At 43.0% G+C, this 12,093-nt stretch overlaps 1 protein-coding gene across 15 annotated transcripts in view; it reads left to right on the forward strand.

Moving 5' to 3' along the window:
• Nucleotides 1–12,093, forward strand: part of DAB1 (DAB adaptor protein 1) — a 692,719-nt gene that overhangs the window by 205,329 nt on the left and 475,297 nt on the right. For 14 of the 15 annotated variants that reach the window (XM_033916678.1, XM_033916677.1, XM_033916676.1 and 11 more), the window contains one exon: nucleotides 1,987–2,058. The exons of the other annotated variant lie outside the window; for it this stretch is intronic. The gene's annotated coding sequence lies outside the window, so the exon portion shown is untranslated. The remainder of the gene's footprint in view (nucleotides 1–1,986; nucleotides 2,059–12,093) is intronic. 15 annotated transcript variants of the gene reach the window in all.

Below are 12,093 nucleotides of genomic sequence, written 5' to 3' on the forward strand. Positions count from 1 at the left end.
CTTCCTGGAGCTGTGAAAACCCTGAAGGTGGGGCAGGATTTGCCCGACATATTTGTGGTGGGTTTTTGAGGGTTTATTTTTTGTACATTGCTTCGGCGAGGTACTACTTTGGTAAATCCACCAACCTTCTCCTTAAATTCCTGCAAAGGAGAGAAGAATTATAGCATTGCAAAGATATAGTTTTTGTGTTTTGCCCAAAGACTACTTGTGAGTGAACTTGTGCTTTATTCTGTTGAGGCCATTGTTTGATAGGACTTACCTGGGACATAAGCTGAACGCTTAGGAGTTAACCAGACCAGGCTGGTGAGTACTGCATTATTGTTTTGGTTTCGCTCATGATTGCTGATATTTTTGGATTCTTTTTCCACATTTTGTTTGCCAAGTTTGGATGGGAAATAAATTTGATTGCATTACTTTGACTACTTACCTGTCTGGTGCCATTCTGACTTTTTATCCATAAGGTAAGCTCTCCACCACAGGTACTTCCTCCCGCTTGGGGAAGCACGCCAGGGCTAGCTAGTAATTGTGTGCCAGTCCCTGCCATGTCCTAAGGGACGGCCACGCTACAGTGTATATAAGCTCAGAGACCTGGAGACCACCAGGGAATCAATTCCAATTAGTGTCTCACCATCCAATCATCGCATATATACGGTAGTGCTGGTGACATTTCCATAAGCGATTCTCAGAACTTCAATAACAAACAACTTCTTCACAAAACACGGAGACCAAAGCAGGGCATTACACGTATTTGGGTTCCCTGAGGAAGTCAATGAAACGAAACATGGTCCACATCAGGACCTCAAAGCTTATAAAGATAAGTCTAGTTTTTTGTTTTGTGAAGAATCTGTTATTGAAGCTCTGAGAATCGCTCATGGAGATGTCACCAGCACTATATATATGATGAATGGGTAATGAGACACCACCAATTGGGGAATTGATTCCTTGTTGGTTTCAAGGTCTGAGCATATATACACAAATCAAGAAAACACATGTTTATGAAGAGTTATTTGTGAGCGGTATTCATATTGATGAGGCTTTAGATTTTAATATTCTATTTTTTCCCTTCTACCTTATAAGCTTTCCTTGTTATTGTTTAAGATGTTATACACTTCTCCCTTCTTATTCGCGGTTTCAGCATTTGCGGTTTCAATTATTCACGGTTTTTAGCTTGCTGGCTCCTCCCCCCAAATTACATCAGCTTGCCTAGAGAAATTGCTGATTCCAAGCGTTTACAGAGAAAATCGCTGATTCCCAGCACTTTCTTCACTGTATTTTGCCTCTCCTTCAGGAACAGACCAGGTTATTTGCGATTTCACTATATTCACGATGGTTTTTAATAGAAAACAGTGAATAACATATGACAAAGTTATTTGCGATTTTTCTGTATTTGCGATTCTGATAATCCCCTATCACAGCGAATACGGAGGGAGAAGTGTAGAGTACCTGGAAAAGGGTCTTCCATGCGCTTATGGGCCCTTCTTCTAAGCCGTGTGGTTTTAGCACGGGTGCACGGTAATCACACGCTAATTATTTTCTTGGACGAGGGTGTGTCATAGGTGGAGAATGAGTATTGAAGCACAAAATGGTTAGCACACTGATATTACCACATGTCAACCCCGTTTATACATGCAGGGGAGTCCTTAGTGCCTTCTAAATAGGAGGCGGAAAGTGCACCCGTGTTATTTTTTGTCAAGTGCCGCATGCTAATTTCCACATTAGCGCAAAGCCCGATTTAAAATACAAAATAAAAAATTTGAAAATGGAAATTTACGGCTGCAGCAAATCTGGGCTAAGCCATCAAAAAGCCCAGTGCTAGTAAAAGGACTTTGAGTTAGTTACTGATGAAATCCTTTTGAAAAAGTTTCTTGAAACACAATACAAGTTGTTTTCCAAAATTGTTTTAATGATATGTATACTAGCCAAATAAAAGAACAAAACCAAGTTTTATGTATTTATATGGCGGTCTTATCTTTATTCTTTTAACAGTGATCAAGAACTGCTGGTGCTAATCTGGGCCTAGCCTTTGCGCTTGGAAAAACATGTTCGCACAGCTTTAAGGTAATTCCGTTTGCTATGGAAAAAAATGCTGATGATCAATACAAAGATATTTGCTTTCTAGCCTCGCGTATGTTTAATGCTTTAGTCCACTCTATATACAGAGTTGTGCAAGTAATGTATTACTGAGTTACATCTTATGGCTTATTGTTTAATATAATTTAATATTTTGTCTTTGCCGAGAAGATAACAACGCAGTGAACAATAGACAATAAAATCTAAATCTGAGAGGAAAGAATGCCAATTGTAAAATGAAAGGAAATGAGAAAGAGTAAGAAAAATAATAGTAGCAGTAATATAATACTGATAACATATTACTGGTAATATATCACTAGTGATATATTACTTTTAAAAGTATGAGTAACAACTGTTGAGTGAGCTACTCTCCAAAAGTAATATAAAATAGTCACTAGTTCCATGAGGAAAAGGTATATGTTAGTTATTAGTCTAGGTAGGTTACTGTGAAAAATAATATATAGTACATACTATATGTAGTATATAGTATACTAGTCTTTAAGCCCGTTACATTAACGGGTGCTAGATAGATGTCTGTCTGTCTGGGTATTTTTTTTCTTTGTCTCTTTCTCCTTGCACGCTGCCTGTCTGTCTTTTTTTCTGTCTGTGTCTCTCCCTGTGTCCTTAGTGCCCTCAGTGCCTCCTTCCTAAGTCCTTAGTGCCCCTTCCTATGTCCATAGTGCCCCCAGTGCTCCTTTCTATGTCCTGCGTCTATATGCGATCGGACTCCACCTCACAATCGTGTACAGATACAAGAAAGTGAGGTTACAGCGACTGCCGGACGCGACCGCCGGACACTTAAGGCACAAGTTTTCCATAAAGAATCATTCTTTATAATACCGAGGGTCTCAAAATAGTACATGGGCCACTGATTTACACCAACTTAAACCTGATGTAAATCTTGGCGTATAATGTAGATACAGAGTCCCAGTATTCAATTATTCTGCGTGCATCTTTAGTGGAGGAGTAGCCTAATGGTTAAAATGTGATCCTGGGGAACTGGGTTAAATTCCTTGCCACTAAATCCTCCTCACCCCGAACATAAAAAAAACCTTAGATTGTGAGCCCACTAGGATCAGAGAAAATACCTGCTTATAATGTATACAGTGCTGTGTACGCCTGGTGGCAATATAAAAATGATTACTAGTAGTAGTGAATGTCTCTGATTCTCTCATGGCTATGCCCCCTTTTGAGTTGTGTGCTGTTAAATTTGTGTGCAGTTCTTTATAGAAAGTAATATGTAATTACATTAATGGGTGCCTTTCTTTCTTTCTGTCTGTCTGTCTGTCTGTCTTTCTGTCTTTTTTTTCTTTCTGTCTCTCTCTCTGTTTGGCAGCTTTCTGTCTGTCTTTTTTTTCTTTCTCTTTGGTCGCTGTCTTTCTGTCTGTCTCTCTGGCCCCCTGTCTGTCTGTCATTCTTTCTGTCTGTGTGTCTTTCTTTCTCGCTCCTTGGCCGCTGTCTGTCTCTCTGGCCCCCTGTCTGTCTGTAATTCTTTGTGTCTGTGTCTCTCCCTGACCTCTTGTCTGTCTGTCTGTCTTTCTTTCTTTCTGTCTGTCTCTCTGTCTTTCTTTTTTTCTGTCTGTCTCTCTGTCTGGCCCCCTGCCTATCTCTCTCTGGCCCCCCCGAGCAAACCAAGATTGTTGCCTGCCCCCCCCCCAGCACACCCCTCCCCCCAAAGCAGCCCCTTTTCCCTCTCCCCCTCCACTTCCCTATGCAGCAGTAGCAGCCGGACGCCTCGAAGGATACCCTCCTGCCATTGCTCTCGCCACCGCTCAAACCACCGCACGCATTGCAAGCCGACACACGCCGCATACGCCACAAGCCGCCACATGCCACAAATCGAACATGGCCAAGGAGTCACAAATCACGCTGTCAGGGAACACGCCGTTGTAAGTGCGCATGCGCGCTTAGGGTTTTATTATAGAGGCTAAGACTGCTCACCAATTGTGTTTGGCTCAGTCTTGGAAGTAAATTAAAACATATGCTGACTGGAACATCCTGTGTTATGCTGCACTTCGTTCACCCCTGTGTTTGCATATCCATGAGGTTGGCATCTTTCCTTTTCCTTCTTATAAAATTACCTTAATCCTTCTTAAGTGGTTGGAGGCTGACGCACCAGATTTTACCCTCTGGAGATGTCGTCTGATCACTCTTCTGCTGTGGGAACGGAGAGATGGTATGGATCTTACATCTTTACCGGGACGCTTATTTCAGCGCACATGTGAACCTTTTTGGAACACTATGGGATCCTTTTACTAAGCCGCGTTAGGGCATTAATGTGCGGAATAGCGCGTGCTAGAAGCTAACGCCAGCATTGAGCTGGTGTTAATTCTAGCCACGTAGCACGGGTTTAGCGCGCGCTAAAAGCGCTAATGCAGCTTAGTAAAAGGAGCCCCATGACTCCCTTGGCTCGGAGTCGTCTATAATTCTTTTTGTTGTAACTTTTGCTTTCTTTGCCCTGTTTGCTTGGCTTGACGGAGGGCTGGGTGGTGGGGGTGGGGAGGATTGTTTTAATTTTATTGTCTCATTTGAAAAAGTTGAGCTTGTCTATTCTAGGTTGAGATCTTGGATCTTTTGTACTTTCCTGCTCAATAAAAATTATTTAAAAATAAAATTACCTCAGCATTGCGTAAAAGTACAGACGTTGGCAAAATCATGCTTACCCGTGCACATATTTGGCATGTTCGAAGATGGAGTTTGGATGGAATGTGGGTGGTCATGATTTACAGGGTGTACGCTCGGATTATGAGCTTGAAGGCAATAGAACAGAAGGATTTCAATCTCTTAGGCTCTTTCGTAAACAAAGAAGCAACTACCGTGTTTCCCCGAAAATAAAACCTACCCTGAAAATAAGCCCTAGCATGCCAGTTAATAAGTATGTGAGAAATAAAGGTTAAATGTGATGGATGTGTACGAGTGGGGGGAGAGTTGTTTTTGTGTGTAAGATGTTTATGACCGTTGTATGGAAATATTTTGAATTGCATATTCTTCTGTCTGAATGTTTTTTAAAAAAAAGTTTTCGAAATAAAAAGTGGAGCAGATCAGGAAGCCAGTGGAGACCTAAGCCCCTGGAATTTTGTTCAGTGCTCTAATTATATTTTGGAAAATAATATTAAATATTGAACTAGGCCAGTTACTGGGCAGACTTGCACGGTCTGTGTCTGTGTATAGCCGTTTGGTGGAGGATGGGCAGGGGAGGGCTTCAATGCCTGGGAGGGTGTAGATGGGCTGGAGTAAGTCTTAACAGAGATTTCGGCAGTTGGAACCCAAGCACAGTACCGGGTAAAGCTTTGGATTCTCGCCCAGAAATAGCTAAGAAGAAAAAAAATAAAAATAAAAAAATTTTTTAATTGAATCAGGTTGGGCAGACTGGATGGACCATTCGGGTCTTTATCTGCCGTCATCTACTATGTTACTATGTATCAAAATGACCACGCTGTGGATTTCAGGTGTTCTTGTGGGGTGATCAATTGGTTGGAGCGAAGGTCTGCCCTTGCCAAACTCGATCTCACTGTTTCCATCTCCCGCAACGATTTTCAGTATTAGCGATCAAAACAGAAGCTAGCTAAAAGATTCTGCAGCAAGTGCATTTAGCATAATTTTTAATAGGCTTCCTATTGATCTGTGCCGGGCCTGTGCTTCCCTTTTCTATGGGCTGGTATATATTCCAAGAACGAGCACAGGGAGAGAATAAGAAAATGGAGTGCTGCCAGCTTTTCACAGAGAAGAAATGTTTCAGATAAATAATGTAACATTTGGCTTTCATAGGAAAACACTGTGATTTGGAACCCTGGAGTTTTATTCTTCCTGGTCAATTTTTCTAACCTGTTGTGCTTGGCAGTAGGTGATTTTGCATTGTGTTTTTGTGTTTCATTCAGGCTTTGTTTTTCCAGCTTGCAGACCCATGGGGGGGGGGATCTATTTCCATGTTTGCCCTAGTATTTTAAAATATTTAACCCTCTTAAATGCTTGCGTGCCACAAAGTTGACTGTGCTTTTTGCTCAGTTCTCAATACTGCATGATAATGGAGGGGGAAAAAAGCTCTAATCAAAATTGTATTTCCCTATTGGTTTGTGACCCTGATGTTGGGTGGTTCCTTCCACGGCGGCTCTGTTTATGCTTCAAGACACTGTGGTGTGGTTTGTTTGGGGTTTTTTTTGCAGTTAGGGGCAATTGTAAAAACATTTTCTACAGCTCAAACATATTTTGCATATAGAAAACGCTTCTTATAAAATTTCCAAGGGCCTAGGGCAGGGGTGTCAAAGTCCCTCCTCGAGGGCCGCAATCCAGTCGGGTTTTCAGGATTTCCCCAATGAATATGTATGATATCTATTTGCATGCACTGCTTTCATTGTATGCTAATAGATCTCATGCATATTCATTAGGAAAATCCTGAAAACCTGAGTGGATTGCGGCCCTCGAGGAGGGACTTTGACACCTCTGACCTAGGGGCAGAGGGACAGCCTAGTGGTTAGAGCAGCAGGTAGAGGACTACTGGTGCTCCCTGTGCCTTTGGGCAGGTTATGTAGCTCTCCTGTGCTGCAGGTATATCCTTATAGGACAATTCTATAACTGGATGCCTCGTTTTTGGTTACCTAATGCCTCAGGGTGCCCAGATTCTATCTAATATAATAAAAGGCTACTCGCGCATGTGCACTCCCATCTGCGTGCGTCCGTTTTCCGTGAGATGTAGGGCATTGCAGGTAGGAGTGCGCATGCGCGCGAAGCTAGCTCTCTCTCTCTCTCCCTCCCCTCCTAGGCGGATGTCAGCTGCAGCGGCTGTTGGCGGCCCGAGGCGGATGTCGGCCGCGGCGGCTGCTGGCCGCCCGAAGCTCTCTCTCTCTCTCCCTGCTCTCCACCTCACGCAAACCTAAATCCAGGGAAAACGGCACTACCGGTAGAAGTTTATTTTTAAGATTAAAGGTGCTGCGGCGGCTCCTCTCACGAGCCGCACCTGCGTCGGAGAAGGCTTCCGACGCAGGCAGCGATCTTGAGAGGAACCGCGGCGGCAACTTTAAACTTAAAAATAAATTTCTTCCAGTACTGCCGTTTTTCCTGCTGTGCCCTCTCGATCTCCTTAACCACATGAATGTGCGATGGTAGGCCAGACCGTGGGAAGCAAAGGGGGGGGGGTTGGGGGAAATGCTGCTGCACAGGGATCTGTAAGGGAAGGTAAATACCGCTGCTGCTGCTGCTCAGAGAAGTGGGAAATACTGCTGCTGTTGCTGCACAGGGAAGTGAGGTTGGGGGAGGGAAATGCTGCTGCACAGGGAAATGAAGGGGGAGGGAATGTTACATATGGAGCAGGGAGAGAGACAGATAGAAATAAAGACAGACAGACAGCGGGAGGAAGGGAGACAGAAATAAAGAAAGGAAGAAAGACACAGGGGCAGGAAGAGGGACAGAAAGACAGACAGAGAAAGGGGGTCAGGGAGAGAGAAATACAGCAGGAGGTAGAGAGAGAGAGAAAGAAAGAAAGACAGACATCTATTCTAGCACCCGTTAATGTTAACAGGCTTAAAGACTAGTTATAGAATACTAGCATAACCAGGCATTGGCATGCCTAACAAGTACTGTAGGTCCCTGCTGTTACACAAGCCATAGACCTGAAGTAACAGTGGGGGCCTGAATGCAGCAAAGACATGGGTAACTTGCTGCGTTCTGTAAATTGTGGGCCTAATTCTCTATCTTACACCTAAAAATGGGGTGCTGACTAATGCGGTGCTAAGCATGATTCTAAAAAAGTTAGGCGTACTTTATAGAATCACGTTTAGGGCCTCTTCGATCAAACTGTACTAGCAGTGTGTAGCGCAGTGAGCCGCGCTGAATGGCCCGCACTGCTCCCGATGATCATAGAGTTATTATGAGCGTCGGGAGCAGCGTGGGCCATTCAGCGTGGCTCTCTGTGCTAAAAACCGCTAACGCAGTTTGATAGAACATAAGAGTAGCCTTAGTGGGTCAGACCAATGGTCCATCAAGCCCAGTAGCCTGTTCTCACGGTGGCCAATCCAGGTTACTAACGCCTGGCCAAAACCCAAGGTGTAACCACCTGAGAGTTTTCGTGGCCTAAATACCCGAGCCTAAATTCAAAACAGGGGCCCACATGGCAACATATGCCCACGATCTGCCCCATAACCATAGGCACCTTAGACTAGGCGCTTACCTCAAAGCGGTAGGCGTCTACCAAGTTAGACACTTAATATCCAATTAAGTGCAATTTGTGTCAATTATGAGGTGCTAATTCACAATTATCAGCATCGATTAAATCTGTTAGATAAACTAGGTGCCTATACTGTACAGTGCATATACCACACCAAACCTGTAGTGGAAAATTTTATATCATAATTTTCATGTCACATTGGAGCTAATTCTGCTGCAGCCAGCGAAAAAAAAGCCTAGTACGGCTTTGTAAATGGGGGAGGAGGCCATTTTCTTAAATACATTACAATTGTACTGTTAATTGACAGCACATTAAAAAACGATTTAAAAAATTAATTAGCTGATAGGCAATTAACTTGGTAAGCGTTTACCACTTCAAGGTAGCCAACTGTTTTGAGGTGTCTATCAGAAAGTAGGTGTGGTGGGTTAGGAACAGATTCTGGGTGTATTTTGGCCTAAATGCCATCTACTTAAGCCTATCAAAAAAAAGTCTTCAAAGACTCCAGCTAATCCAGAATACTGCAGCCAAGTTGATCTTTGCAAAACGCAAGTCCGACCATGTCTCCCCACTCCTAGCCAAACTTCACTGGCTCCCAGTGATTTCCAGAATCCATTTCAAATGCTCCTGCCTGGCTTTTAAGATCAGTCACGGCATCCTTCCTCCCTTAATCCCACTATCTTATAACTCCTCGAGTCCTAACTCTACCAGACCTGCCCAAAGGTATAAACTATCCTTCCCCTCTCTACACGGTATTCGCTATGCAGGCAAACTGGGAAAATCCCTTCTCTTCAGAATCACAGGTCTTTGGAACGACCTTACAACCCCGCTGCGGAACCTGGGCTCCCTCCAATTATTCCGCAAGCAACTGAAAACCTGGCTTTTCACTAAAATGTAATTCTATCCCCCCCCCCTTACTCTTCTCTTCTATATATAAGTTCATGCAAACCTTTTTTTTCCCTTCTCTTCCTATATTTTAAGTTCTTGTAAACCGTGTCGAGCTCCACATCCGTGGAGATGATGCGGTATATAAACTTAAGGTTTAGTTTAGTTTAGTTTAGTTTATATCGACTATGTGTGCCAATATAGGCGTTTGACTGTAGATGGACTATATAAAATCAAGGGGGGGACAGCACCACCCATGCTCTTCTCATACTATGCCCAAATGAATACCCCTTTGTAGTTACACGCAATGGAGGGAATTCAATAACTGGTGCTGAAAGTTAAGCACCCCCAAAAATTCAGTGCAGGATCTAATCCCGCTAAAACCTGGCGTAAATGCTAGCATCCAAATTGGGCATGATTGGGCAGTATTCTGTAACGCCATGTGTAGTACCCCCAACATGCCCATTACCGTGCCTCCCTTTTAAGATACTCACCATGGGAGTCAGGCCACATGCCTTTTAGAATAGCGCACGTCCAGATGTATACGCAAATTTTAACGACAGCCAATTAACGGCAGTGTGGTAGATGCGTGGGATAGTCTCCCAGTAGAGGTGATGGAGTCAAAGATTGTGTCTGAATTCAAGAAAATGTGGGATCTCGTAGGGCGAATAGGAGATAGTGGATGCTGCGGATGGGCCGACTGGATGGACCATTTGGCCTTTATCTGCTGTCGTGTTTCTATGTTTCTGTCACTAATTGAGTGTTGGCATCAGTTATTGCAGGTTCAGAACTCATTATGCAATGCGTTTGTGTGTGCATTTCGGAAGTGCACTCAAAACTGAACTCACGACTTCCCCCTTGTTCGCTATGACAGGGGATTAACAGACCCATGAATACAGAAAAACCGCGAATAACTTTTTCATATGTCATTCACTGTTTTCTATTAAAAACCATCGTGAATATGGAGAAACCGCGAATAACACGGTGGGAGACCTGGCCTGTTCCTGAAGGAGAGGCGAAACACGGTGAAGAAAGCACCAGCGATTTTCTCTGTGAACGCTTGGTATCAGCAATTTCTCTATGCAAGCTGCCATAATTGCGGGGGGAGGAGCCAGCAAGCTAAAAACCGTGAATAATCGAAACCGCGATTGCTGAAACCGCGAATTCAGAGGGAAAAGTGTATATAGAATCCAGAGGTGTGCCATTTATGTGCACCCTTACAGCACAGTGCTTAGTTGATTTGCTGACATTTATCTATGAAAGTGCTCATATTCTGTGCACTTGTGTGCTCAAGACTAGAGGTCTAGATTGCAGACTCTCTGGAGACAGGAAAATACAGTATAATCTTGTTATAACAGAGTTGCATTTTTTTGTAAACTTTTATTTAGGTCATCTTGGAACAACATTCAGTCACTGCACAAGCATATCAGCAACATCCAGGACAAAACTCAGCAAAACATTGGTATGGCTCGAAATGATTGCAAAACCAGAACCCTAAAAGATGTTCTAGAGCAGTGGTTCTTAACCTGGGTTTAACCGAACCCCAGGGGTTCAGTGAGTCAGTCTCGAGGGTTCGGCGGAGGTCAAAACACACTTATATAGCGCTTCGGTCATGTTCAATCATCTATCAGTTATTCAGTGATTTTGATCAAGACTGATCATGTACTCTGTTTCTTGATCTATCAATCAACAGCAGAAGTCACACTGATTTGCAGTAAATTTCATTATTATGTTATTATTATTCGAAATATAGGAGAACTTTTTTGTTTTCAAAATTGATATTATTTTTTTCCCTCACTGTATACCTATGTTTTGAATTTGTAAAAATCATATTTTATTTTTCCAATAAAGAAGGGTTCGGTGAACACGCATATGAAACTGGTGGGGTTCAGTACCTCCAACAAGGTTAAGAACCACTGTTCTAGAGCATTATGTCGTACTGTACTGGAAAGAAAAATACTCTGTTATTTTCTTCTGGGCTGCATTTTGATACTATATCACCGGCATACCAAGCGCCTTGTAGGCGGAGCCTGCATGTCCGTTATAGCCGAAAAAAAACTACAGCTAAAAGTGGCTCTGGGGACCAAATTGGTTGTCCGTTATATCCGAAAGTATGTTATATGCGAGTCCGCTATATGCGATGATTTTCTGGATGTTCATAATGGTGCACGGCCGGGACCAGCGGACCTCATCCGCTATAGGCAAGGTTCCGTTATAAGCGAGTCCGTTATAACGAGAGTATACTGTACCTACTGTACTTGAAGGTGACTCTCGTTGAGCTGCAAGCTTCAATCCAAATAAATATAGCAAGCACACCCATGGAAACTTAAGTCCACTGTTCCCTCTAAGCTGAGCAGGAGTCCTCCACCCACAGTCTCACCAATAGAGGGTGCTGTTTTACTGTCACATTTTTCAATTGTGAGGGACAGGCAAGTTCTGCAGGACTCCAGGGAACATACCTGTCCTTAGCGACTGAAAATATTCCACCCCCTAGTGGTAGCAATGCAGCTGGAGGACACCTGCTCAGCTAGGACCCATTTTACTCTGATGCATTAAATTTACCCAAGAATGAGGACATGTGGTTAGAATTTGAGAACAGCAGTTAAAGATTATAAACATGCTATATCAAATACTAAGCAGAGTGATTACTCTACTATCATTAATAGAGATGCTTCTCACATCGGTAAACTTTTTTTGTATAGTTAATAAATTAACTGATGTTTCGCATATTTGCAATAAGACATGAGAACTACCCCTTCAGCTATTCAATTAGCAGATTAATTTCAAATGAAGATAAATAATTTGTTTGCGGAGCTATATATAAATGAGGCCCTGGGAGTTAGATATCTCATTCTTAGATTTTTCTTTCATTTGACTATTATCCAGCAGATAGGATTTGGAGTACGTTTGCTCATACGACTAGAGCTGATTTAAATGGAACATGTAACAAACATACTAAGGGTTTCTTTTACGAAGCTGCG

This window comes from Geotrypetes seraphini, chromosome 12 (assembly GCF_902459505.1).
Source record: "Geotrypetes seraphini chromosome 12, aGeoSer1.1, whole genome shotgun sequence".
Classification (NCBI taxonomy): Eukaryota; Metazoa; Chordata; class Amphibia; order Gymnophiona; family Dermophiidae; genus Geotrypetes; species Geotrypetes seraphini.